Source organism: Pipistrellus kuhlii, unplaced genomic scaffold (genome assembly GCF_014108245.1).
Source record: "Pipistrellus kuhlii isolate mPipKuh1 unplaced genomic scaffold, mPipKuh1.p scaffold_m20_p_2, whole genome shotgun sequence".
Classification (NCBI taxonomy): Eukaryota; Metazoa; Chordata; class Mammalia; order Chiroptera; family Vespertilionidae; genus Pipistrellus; species Pipistrellus kuhlii.
The window spans coordinates 103700707-103709666 of NW_023425515.1; the positions used below are offsets into that span (position 1 = coordinate 103700707).

General features: G+C 41.9%; 1 pseudogene; it reads left to right on the plus strand.

Annotated features, from left to right (window-relative positions):
* The first annotated feature begins 5832 nt into the window (after positions 1-5832).
* LOC118723018 lies at positions 5833-8732 on the plus strand (annotated as a pseudogene).
* Positions 8733-8960: the final 228 nt, after the last annotated feature.

Consider the following 8960-nt stretch of genomic DNA (forward strand, 5'->3'; position numbering starts at 1 on the left):
CCCCACCCTGAAACTTCGCCCCATCCAAGCTGAGCACAGAGGCTTTTGAATATGGCTATCTCCTGGCATAGACACAGCTGATTCTCACAGCCAATTGGCCTGGAAGTCAATTCCTCCCAGTGACACCAACAACAATTAAGATTTAACTGCAAAAGACTGTACACACAGTCCACAAAGTGGTGCACCAAGAGTGTCCACCTCAGATAACTGGGAGGCTGACCCAACTCAGAGAAGCAGCAAAAATGCCGAGACAAGGAAACAGATCACAAACGAAAGAAATGGAGGACAAAAAACAAATGAATATAGAGTTCAAAACCACACTTATAAGGTTTTTCAATAATTTCCTAGAAAAGGCAGATAAAATAAATAAGACCTATGAGGATATGAAAAGGGATCAACTAGAAATAAGAATACATTGTCAGAAATAAAAAATATTATACAGAGTCCTAAAAACAGAATAGAAGATCAGAAGAATCAAGTCAAAGATTTGGAACACAAAGAGCCAGAGGAAACTCCTCCGCAGAATCAAGAAGACAAGAGAATCCAGAAAGTTGAATATAATGTAAGAAACCTCTGGGACAACTTCAAGCAAACCAACATCAGAATTATGGGTGTCCCAGAAGATGAGAGAGAGCAAGATACCGAAAACATGTTGAAAGAAATAGTGACAGAAAACTTCTCCCACCTGGTGAAAGAAATAGACTTACAAATCCAGGAAACGCACAGAACCCCAAACAAAAGGAACCCAAAGAGAACCACACCAAGACACATCATAATTAAAATCCCAAGAGCAAAAGACAAAGAGAGAATATTAAAAGCAGCAAGAGCAAAGCAGGTAGTTACCTATAAAGGAACACCCATACGATTGTCAGCTGATTTCTCAACAGAAACCATGCAGGCCAGACGTGAATGGCAAGAAATATTCAAGGTGATGAATAGCAAGAACCTACAGCCAGCTAAAACCAGTTTGGCTCAGTGGTAGAGCATTGGTTTGCGGACTGAAGGGTCCTAAGTTCGATTCTGGTCAAGGGCATGTACATTGGTTGCAGGCACATCCCTGGTGGGGAGTGTGCGGGAGGCAGCTGGTCAATATTTTTCTCTCATCAACGTTTCTAGCTCTCTATCTCTCTTCCTTCCTCTCTGTAAAAAATTAATAAAAATATATATTTTAAAAAAAAGAACCTACAGCCAAAAATACTCTACCCAGCAAAGTTATCACTCAGAATCAAAGGCCAGATAAAGAGCTTCACAAATAAAAAAAAAAGCTAAAGGAGTTCATCACCACCAAACCAAAATTATATGAATTGCTGAAGGGGGTTCTTTAGGAAGAGGAAGAAAATAAAGAAATAAAGATAAAAATTATGAGCAACAAATATGTAACTATCAACAAGTGAATCTAAAAACCAAGGGAATTAAAGAACCTGATGAACAATATTAACTGTTGACTATAATAGAATCAGAGGTATGGAAGGGGAGTGGACTGATGATTCTCGGAGAAAAGAGGAATGGGTGTGTGGGAGGAGACTGAACATAAACTGTGCATCTATAGATGAGGATAATGGGGGGTGAGGAAAGGGCAGAGGGTGGGGTGGGAACCTGGTGGAGGGGGAAAAAATGAGGAACTTTTGTAACAATATGAACAATAAAGATTTATTTAAAAAAGAAAAAAAAGAATAATTACAGCTCTAGCTGGTTTGGCTCAACGGACAGAGTGTCAGCCTGTGGACTGAAGGGTCCCAGGCTTGATTCAGGTTAAGAGTACATGCCTCAGTTGCAGGCTCCTCTCTAGCCCAGGTTCTGGTCAGAGCACATGCAGGAGGCAACCGATCAATGTGTTTCTCTCACATTGGTGTTTCCATCTCTCTTCTACTCCCTCTAAAATCAATGGAAAGCTACCCTTGGGTGAGGATTTTAAAATAAATAAATAAATAAATAAATGTAAAAAAAATTTTAAAGAATAATTACAGCTCAACGATTAAAACACAAATAATGCAATTTTAAAGATTTTAATAAACATTTCTCCAAATAAAATATACAACTGGTCTATTAGCACATAAAGAGATGCTCAACATTATTATGGAAATGCAAATCAAAACCACAATGAAATGCCACGTCATATCTATGAGGATAGCTAGAATCAAGCAGATAGATAATTACCAGAGTCAATAAGAATGAGGAAAAATTGGAATCTTATACATTGCTGGTGGGAATGTAAAATGGCACAGCCACTTTGAAAAAGTCTAGCAGTTCCTCAAAAAGCTAAATACAAAATTACAATATGTTCCAGCAATTCCATTCCTAGGTTCATATCCAAGAGAACTGAAAATATATTACAATATATTACATTATATTACATACAATGAAATACAAAGTAATATAATGTATTACATACATTATATTATATACAATATATTACAATATGTCTACACAAAAGCTATGCATATCATAGCTTCATTGTTTATAATAGCTAAAAAATAGAAATAGCCCAAATATACATCAACTGATGAATGAATAGATAAAATGTAGTGTATCTAAACAAGGGAATAATATATATCCATCAAAGGAAATTTGGTAAGTATACCTACTACAGCATGGATGAACCTTAGAAACATTATGCTAAGTAAAATAAACCAGACACAAAAGAATGCATGTCATATGGTTTTATTTATATGAAGTGTCCAAAACAGACAAATCCATAGAACAAAGAGTAGGTTAGAGGTTAACAGGTGCTTGAGTTAAACGGGACTAACTAACTACTAATGGGTTTGGGGTTTCTTTTTGGAGTGATGAAAATGTCTGGGCTTAGATATGGTACAACTTTGCAAATATATTAAAAGCCACTGAACTATGCACTTTAAAAGAGTGAATTCTATGATATGTGAATTATTTATCAAATTTTTAAGTCCTATCTTTAAAATAGCTGACAATCTTCAGTGTTTAAATGTTCCTGTTCAACACCATCTAATTAGCAATACTAAATGCTTTTATTCTCTGATGTTGCCACAAATCACATTATTTTTATGAATTAAGTCATGACTTCCTAAAAATAAACCAGTCTAGAAAATACATTAAAATTTTTCAAATGCTAATTAGTAATAATGCAGCATTTTACAATAACCTTTTTTCTAAGCAACAAGAAAAATAATAGCCATATTAGTGGGTCTGAAAACACCTTCATTTGATGATATTTGACAAGACTTTGAGACTTAAATGACAAGAAAGACACCCATGTTTTTATTTGCTCATCCATTCCTCAGAACTCTACTGGTTATTATTATGTGCTGAGCCTTGGGAAGAGACAGTGAGTTCCCTTAAGAATTTTGTTCAAGAAAGGTCTCCAAACTACAGAGAAAAAGTGACATCTGCACTGTGTCCTGGATCAGCTGCAGTGTTTGGGTAAAAGCAAAGGAAAGGGTGATGCAGTAGAAGAGGAAGTGGCTGGGCAAAGGCACAGGAATCTGGCATCTGGACGAGAAGTGGGAATATGCAGAAAGTGAGCAGGTTTGGAACAACAGGTTTTATTACAGAACATTTTGCTGAACACCCACAATCTACTCTCTAGTGCATTATTATTAGTAGCCAGTAAGACCAACCAAGGGTAAAAATATTATAATATGAACCAACATACCAAAACTTGAACCATAGCACCGTTGGCATGTAAAACAAATACAAAATCTATTTGTTATTTAATGATTTTGGTGTGTGTCTTGGCAGCCCAACCCAACTGTAAGCACACCTCTAGGAAACAGTGAGCATTGCATCCGTAGCTTCTGCAGTGCACAGCCTACACCACTGCCCCTGCCCATCCCCACTTCCTGTGTTATAACAGGGTGTCCCCAAAATGTGAATACACACTTGGACAGGTGATAGCTCAATTTTGAAAATGAAATTTTTTAATAAAACTGTTTTTATAATTATTCAAAGTGTATGCATACATTTTTGGGAACATCCTGTATGTGGAGCTTAAAAAATTTTGCGGGCTCTGTGATGCTCTGCTGGAAAGTCTCATGGAGTTCCCTAGCGTTTCTATTCCTAAGAAGCACAAGGAGACATCCCACTTCTCAGAACAACCTGGAGTTCTTTAAGCAGACTGCTATTGATTACGTACTTAATTCATTAAGGAATGCATTTAATAAACACTATTTGAGTGACAACTACAATCTTGTGCCACATAATGATGTTTTGGTCACCTAGTGATATTATATTGTAGATGTCCCAACGTGGCACAGCACATTTCTCAGGTGTCTGTGGGACGCTGGTGCCCCACACCTACTGCACTGCCATTTGTAGTAAAGTGCAGCACACACATAAACCAGTGCAGCCACTATGGAAAACAGCATGGAGATTCCTCAAAACATTGAAAATATACCTGCCATATGATCCAGCAATTCCACTTCTGGGTATTTATCCAAAACAAAAACACAATTCAAAATGACACATGTTCATTCCAGCATTACTTACAATAGCCAAGATATGGAGGCAACCCAGGTGTCCATTGTAGACAAATGGACTAAGAAGATGTGGTGCAAATATACGACAGACTATTACTCAGCCATAAAAAGAATAAAATCTTGTCATTTGCAACAACACAGATGAACATAGGGGATATTATGCTAAGTGAAATAAGTCAGCCAGAGAAAGACAAATACCATGTAATCTCACTTATAAGTGGAATCTAAAAAACAAACAAAACAGAAACAGACCCATAGACACAGAAAACAAGCTGATGGTTGCCAAAGGAAAGACGGTGGGGGAATGGGTGAAAAGAAGGAAAAAAAATTAAGTACATTAATTATCTTCAAAGTATCATTAACATCCATCACCATACATAAAAATTGCTACTTTAGAGGCAATAGTGAATTAATGGCCAGTCAGCAGACATGGGCACGGTTGAGAGTGGCCAGTATCCTAGGACACTTTGGGCTGGGACAGTGGGACTGCATTAGGAGTCCAGCACCTCAGTTCTGGTCCCAGAGTCCCCTGGGGAAGTGATCTTGGGGAAGCCACCTCCCTCCTAGGACCACCTATGAGGTTTGGAATTTGAATTAGACTGGCTGACACCGCTTCTCTAGGACGCTGAGGAAATGTCTCAGCGTATCTTGTTTGCCAGTGATTGGGAACCACCACTGACATTGAGTACATAGGGACTATGGATGCTAGAGGTTTGCAGTAGGCCGGTTGTTCCACCTTGAAGAATTGCTCTGATTGTTGCATGATTTTTTTGAAGTTCCTCTGGACATTCATTTAGGAGGTAAAAATCTGCTGTCAGTGATTCAAACCTTGAACTGAATCCTGCACTACACATAAATGGTTTAATATGCACTGAAATGTCCAGAAATGTGAATTAAGAGAAAATTGCACTTTATATATTCAGAAATTTACCAAGAACTTGACCACAATTTTGGAAAATCACATCACTAATGATAGTCCACATATGTTTTAATTAAGTTGCCAAAGTTACATGCCTCTATCAGTCTTCACTGGCAGCTGTCACATTCATGCTGACTCTGTATAAATTCAACCTCTGACTATTTAATTATCTCATCTAGAGCAAAGCTATTTGAAGTGCTGGTGAGCTACGAGGTAAGGAAGTTGTGCCAGAATTTATATCGACATCCTGCTTCCTTCTCTAAGAAAGCCTGGCTGTGGGAGATGGCGGTGTAGGTAAATGCTGGTACTTGCCGCCTCCCCCAACCACATCAAAATTACAACTAAAATACAGAACAACCATCGCTCAGAACAGCTTGAGATCTGGCTGAATGGAGTCCTAGACTAGAGAAGTAAAGAAGAAAGCACACCGACACTGCCAAGCATGCCCTTCTGAGGGACGCCATGGCTCCAGGCGCTCCCGAGCACCTCTTCTTGCTGCTTCCATCCGGAGGGCAGGAGGCTCTCCACAGCGTCACACTCATCCATACCGATGGCTGCCCCCTCACAGACACCAGACCTTCCTGCGAGTGTGAGCCAATCGCAGACCCACTGAATGCTCCGATGGGGGAAATGAAAGGGAGGAAGCGAGACAAAGGGCAGGTGTCCCCTGTGCAGCCGCCCCCGGCAGCATCGGAGCAGATGAGCAGGCACGTGGAGCATCGCCTCCGAAGAAGAAAGGCTCCTGCATGGCCCAGGGGGAAGTCATGGATGTTGAGCATGAGAAAAGCAAACGCTCGGAGAAGCATGAGGGATATGGGCAGACAGGATATGGGCCGCCACTCGCCTGGGAGGTGTTTCTGGCTTCACCGTGTGCAGCGGCTGAGGGAGTCCTGACCATGATGCTGGCTTGGATATGGGTGGAGATGACACTGGAGTATGGAAGCCACACAGAGACTGGCTTCATCCCCGCACAGGCGAGCAGCCTGGTGAAGCCGAGGAGAGAGGTGCTGTTCTAAATAGCGACCCTGCCAGCACACACATCACACCTGAGTCTCTCTCTGGGTGGGCCAGCGATGAGTCTCTTCTACCAGCAACGGGGAGAGGAGCAAGCAGGAGGCCATGCAGAAGACCTGCAAGAACAGCGACATCGAGAATTAACGGAAGATTCAGCTGTAACCACGTTTGAGGCCCTGAAGGCTCAGATCAGGAAACTTGAACAGAGCAGCTATCAGTGGGGCCTGGACTCACGTGGACGTTCCTGACGTCCATCAGTGGCTGTCATATGCCCTTTGAGGAGCGCTGGCTTGGACTGGGTACCAAGAAGCTGTGCCCTCAGAGCAACACCAACACGACACCTGGAAAACTGCAGGAATCAACCTGTGAGCAGCCACCAGAGGCAGGCCTTGCCTCATGCAGTCCTGCCTGCCCGCTGCCGGTATATGACCCTACTGCTTGTACATACTCGCACACAGGTTCCCCATGTTCATATTTGCATACATGCACATGCTCACACACACAGGCCTCTGGTGCCAGAGTGAATGCTGAGGCCCAGGCCCTGCTCCAGGTCTGTTCCCAGGGTGGGTAGCAGGACAAGGCTCCTGAGATCCTGCCCCCAGACCAATGTACAGAGACATGCAAACACCAGCACATGTAATATAGTCATGTGTTTACAATGTTGGATATAAATGGGGTAACTTCCCACACTGACCCCTCCAATCCCCTTCGGGTGTATGATTTTCTTCTTTTTTTTAAGAACACCTGGAAGCAGTGCCTCCTTCGGAGCTGGCTCAGGCTCAGCCCATTCACTTTTTGAGGTGCCTGCCTCTCCCTCTCCCATGGTATCTCTCCCTCTCCCATGTGCTGGGTGTTCAGTGGTGTATATTTCTTCTCCCAGACATGGGGCACATACCCCAAGGGATATGCTCCTCTCCTCAGTCTTAGCTCTTGGGGCTCTTTATAAGGAGCTGGGAGATGGGGAGGCACAGGAATGGGAACTGAGCTACAGCAGGGGCCAAGTTTGGGGCTGGATGAGGAAGCTACTGGCTGCCCAGCTCCTGCCAGGAACCATCCCTGGGATTAGAGCTGCTGCTCCCAAGGAAAAGGGTCTCTGCCCCGCCTGTGGGCCCGCTGGTATGATGCTGTGTCTCTATATTCTATACAATGTCCTTTCCCTTTGAAAACTTACATTTGACATTATATTAAACCAATGTAAACAAACAAACAAAAAAGAAAGTGTGGCTGTGAAAAAAATTTCAGCCAAACTATAAACAATGTGCTTAGTGATAGAGTTTATTTTCGTTTCTGGTGATAAGCTCTTTATTTCATTGCACATCAGTAGTAGTTTATTTTATATTTATGGAATATAATCTTTTTATAGTCAGCATATAAGTGGCTTTTAAAAGATATACATATTATTGATTTTTTTTTACAGAGAGGAAAGGAGAGGGATAGTTAGAAACATCAATGAGAGAGAAGCATGATCAGTTGCCTCCTGCACGCCCCCTCTGGGTATGTGCCTGCAACCAAAGTATATGCCCTTGCCTGGAATCGGACCTGGGACGCTTCAGTCCACAGGCCGAGGCTCTACCCACTGAGCCAAATCAGTTAGGGCCATATAAGTGGCTCTTTTTTACCCAATGTATTGCATTTCAGCAAAAGAAATTGGACATAATTATTGGTTATAAAAAAATAAATTGAATCCAACATATTGGATGATCTTTAGGACAAATCATTCCCAAGGACAACATTGGGTGATGAGTTTTACTTTCCCCATAGTATCACCAGCTGCTGATAAGACAAGATTTCTTAATCTAGCAATTGCACACCTCTTTCTACCAGAACACAGTCCCTAAGCCCCATCTATGTAGAAAGTGTGAGGCTCCCTGCTAATGTTCTCTGAGGTTGTTTTCACACTTGTTTTTTAAAGCTTATTTCTGTATCTTTCAAGCTTTGCAACGCTGCACCTTGACACATCTATTATATATGGCAGCCCAAGTCACAGAAAGAATAGAGGTTGCTCTCTCAAGGGAACAAAACAAGGACAATGACCTTCTTGGATGCTCTGTCCCCTAACTGTGTACTACATAATTGATTCAAATAAAAATTCTTTGCTCCACACAGTCGACCCAATTCAGTCCAGCAGGGGTTAAGCTGGCTTCTTGTCTCTGCCAGCAAGCTAGGCAGAGGGGCTCCTCCTGTAATGGGCACAGATGCTGCCATGCTTTGTTGATTATAACCTCCCACACCAAGGAAGCTCTGACGAGGTTTGACATAATCAGCTCACAGCCTCTGCCTGTACTCTTTCATAAACAGGCCATTTTCACATCTTTTTCATGGAATCCGACAAGCGGAAAAATAATTAATGTTACCTCAGCTCAACAGTGACCCTGGCTCTGGTTCAAAAAGAAGTCATGTTGCATAAACTACTCTTTAATTGAGGGTTGGAGGCAGACCCCACATACTCCTGTATCACTTCTGCCTCCCTGGCCAAGGCTTCATTAAGGCTTCCCTAAGACTGAGGACCCGTGGTCACCGAGTACTGCTGTGTTTCAGGTTCAAGGAGCTTCTGTGAAAGAATTCTGCTCATGGTA